Source organism: Chroicocephalus ridibundus, chromosome 18 (assembly GCF_963924245.1).
Source record: "Chroicocephalus ridibundus chromosome 18, bChrRid1.1, whole genome shotgun sequence".
Taxonomy (NCBI): domain Eukaryota; kingdom Metazoa; phylum Chordata; class Aves; order Charadriiformes; family Laridae; genus Chroicocephalus; species Chroicocephalus ridibundus.
In genome coordinates this window covers 1,685,012-1,688,240 of record NC_086301.1, presented here as the reverse complement: position 1 = coordinate 1,688,240, position 3,229 = coordinate 1,685,012, and the positions used below count along the sequence as shown (strand labels likewise).

Genomic DNA, 3,229 nt, shown 5'->3' with positions numbered 1-3,229 from the left:
ACAGCCCCGTACTCGGGGCATGTGTCACGAGTCCGTGGAGCCCTGTGTCCCCAGGAGCAGCCTGTCCCCGCTGTAAGCAGGGCTGGGGAGGCTGCTTTAGCCAGCCAACAGGAGCGAGCCCTCCCTGGCTCTTTTGAGGGTGCAGGTTGAGGAAGTGCTGTGCTGGAGGGTGCAGGCCTGCCTTTGGCGCTGCTTTTGGCTAGGGCGACCTCCCCGCGTTTGGGGTTGAGGTTGCGCGCTGGGCTCCCGAAGAGATGGTGTTGTGCTGCAGCCAGGCTGGCCGGCCCGTAACTGGGGCGCAGGTCGGAGCCTCGGGCTCCGTGGAGCCTTGTTGGGAGTGCCGAGCCACGGGGGACCGCCCTGTAAGTAGGGCTGTGCCTGTCCCCTGGGCTTGGCGGGACCCCCTGTAATCAGGCGGGTGCCCCTGGCCCCGGCCTTTCAGAGGCATGGGGCCGGGATGTGTGTGGGCCTTTGGCCGTGAAGCTCCGCGGCCTGGCTGTTGAGTGAGTCTCGTTCCTGTTGCTGTGGGGGAAGGCCGAGCTCTCTGGCTCCCTGGGTGTCGACCTGCCTGTAACCAGGGTCTGGGTCTGGGAGCCTTTGTGCTCCACTGGCAGCCTGTGTGGGGTGACCGCCCCGTTAGCGGGTGCAGGTCAGGGTGCCCCTGAATCAGAGAGGAGCCTCTGAGGGCCTTTGGGACCAGGGCTGCCCTGTAAGTCAGCCCTGGGCGTGCCCTGGGAGTGCCAAGCCAAGGGCGACCACCCTGTAAATAGGGCTGTGCGTGTCCCCTGCAGTTGGCAGGATGTGCTGGGAGGGACCCCCTGTAGTCAGGTGGGTGTCCCTGGTCCTGGCCCTTCAAGGGCAAAAATTTGGAAGTTGTATCTTCTTAACACAGAATTGGAATGGCTTCTAAAAACCCAAGGAACGGCATTGAGCCAAGTACCTCCCCCAAAGTCATAAAAACCTTCCCAGAAGTGCCAAGGATGCTCTTGTTTGACTGCATCCCTGGTGACAGGGAGCTCCCTTTGCTTAGAGTGCCTCTCTTTGCTTTTCTCTTTCCCTTTCTTCAGCCTGCCGCTCCTCCTCCTATTCGCTCTTGCCTCGTGGTTCCACACGCACGTTTGATGCCTGTTCTTTCTTTCTTTCTTTCTTGTCTAGGAGTTGTTGCTGGGGGGGACGGTGCAGTCTTTTCACAGGAGCGCAAGCGCCTCCGCCCGGAGAACAGGGGGAAGCCGGCCCTCGGAGAGACCTCCCCACGGCGGTCCCCGGTCCCTGGTTTCTGGCCGTCCTTCCCCCCTTTGCCCCCTACCCCCCTTGGCTTAGACATCTTGGGCGCCGCGTGGTGCCCAGCATCCTGGGGGCTTTACAGAGGAGAGGCCCTGGCCCTGTTTCTGGGGGGGGCGGCCCAGTTCAACGCCATTAAGCCCAGTGCCAGGGCTTCCTGGGCAGGACCCGGGCCCTGCTTGCAGGCCCGTGGAAAGGGCCCCTTCCCCCCCAGCTTTTGCCTTCCCCGGGGGTTCTCTTTCTCCCCAGCTGAGAGCAAAGGGAAAGGGGACCAGGGCACGATAGGGTAGGGCAGGGCAGGGCAGGGCAGCGCAGCAGGTTTAGGGTGGCAAGCGTCACTTGCAGGCCCCAAACACCAGCCACTTCCCAAACAGCTGCTCTGCATTGAAGCGGCAGCTTCTCCCAAGTGGCAAGGAACCCACCTCAGAACGTTCTTCTGCCCAAGCCCCTAAAATCTCCCGGGAAAAGCCCTTGCTAGTCACCAGCCACTGCTGCCGAGTCTCCTGCCTTCAGGGCAGAAAGTACACTCTTAATAGTGCTCTGCTGGCAGCCGGTGTGGGGTGACCGCCCCATTAGTGGGTGCGGGTCAGGGTGTCCCTGAATCGGAGAGAAGGAGCCTCTGAGGGCCTGTGGGACCAGGGCTGCCCTGTAAGTCAGGGCCAGACCAGTGCCCTGCAGTCCCAGGCACTTTGAATTCCAGGCAGCGGCTCGAGCCCCCTGTAAGCAGGGGTGCAGGCTCTTTGGCCGCCACTGTGCATGCCTAGCTCCATTTGCCCAGGGTGCCTACCTCCGAGCCCAGCTCTGGCACCAGCTGGAACTCCACAGGCGGCAGCGCTGGGACTGGAACACCAATGTGGTGAGAAAAGCCGATCTGCGAGGTTTTTTGCGGGGGGGTGGGGGTGTGTTGTGGGAGGACGGCCGGGGTCGGACGGTGCTCTGGAGAGCTCCCTGCGGGGACCAGCCCAGCGTCCCTCTGTCCTCCAGGCAGGAAGCGGGGGCTTCTCGGTCCGGAGCACGTCCTCCTGCCTTTGCAGCAGCTGCTGGTGGAGCCGTCGTTTGTGGAAGGAACCGCCAGGCAAGAGCGAGGGAGAAGAGGAGCGGCAGCAGACTGAAGAAAGGGCACGAGAAAGGCACTCTTGGGCAGGGGATCTCCCTGTCTTCGGAGCTGCGGTCGCCTAAAGCATCCCTGGCCCTTTGGGGATGTTTTCTGTGCCTCTGGAGCAGGTACTTGGCTCATGGCAGTTCCCGAGATTTTTAGGAGTGCTCCGATTCTGTGTTAAGATGATGTGACTTCCCAAAGTTGTCTCAAAACTACTTTTTGTAGCTTGATACTGCTGTACCAGATGTGGGGAGTGGAGGGGCTGCGCAGACACCCAGAGTGTCCTTTGAGGCCGTGTGCACCCCGGGGAACGAGTACTCGGGAGCAGGGATTTTAAGGTGGTTTCCCCTGTTCTGAATGCTCTTCTTTCAGCACCTGCACGGGCGAGGAAGCCGCTGGACCTCAGCCTCTGGAAGAAGATGTTCCTTTTCCCTGCCCCGAAACAGCTTCTGTTGTCTCCCTTTTCCCAGCTATTCAGTGCTGGGGGCACCCAATAAAATGCTTTCTCTGATGGTGTGTTAGTGTGTTAGCTTTAGCTACTTTCCTGCCTAGCTGTACTTTAGCTGATGCCAGCAAAATTGCACCGCACACATGACGTGTGCAGAGCAAATAGGGGGTGGGTTTTTGAGGGCGGGCAAGGCCACAGCCCTGACCATCACAACCTCTATCGTTCTGCCTCAGGAGGCTGAGGAGGGCTATGGATAATTGCAGTATTCCCATTTGCTTCAGAGCAGCACTGCAAGCTTGCACCTTAGGAAATTCAAAAGAAAGCATCACAATTGCAAACTAGTGAGCTTGAGCACCATTTCCACAGTCAAGGTGTTCTTTGGCGTGGACTGGGGTAAAATT

General features: G+C 60.0%; 1 long non-coding RNA gene across 1 annotated transcript; it reads left to right on the top strand.

The window, feature by feature from the left end:
• The first annotated feature begins 532 nt into the window (after positions 1–532).
• Positions 533–2,882, top strand: LOC134524952 (uncharacterized). The gene is made up of 3 exons (XR_010073643.1): positions 533–2,137; positions 2,316–2,505; positions 2,753–2,882. It is a non-coding gene; the product is annotated as an uncharacterized LOC134524952 (long non-coding RNA).
• Positions 2,883–3,229: the final 347 nt, after the last annotated feature.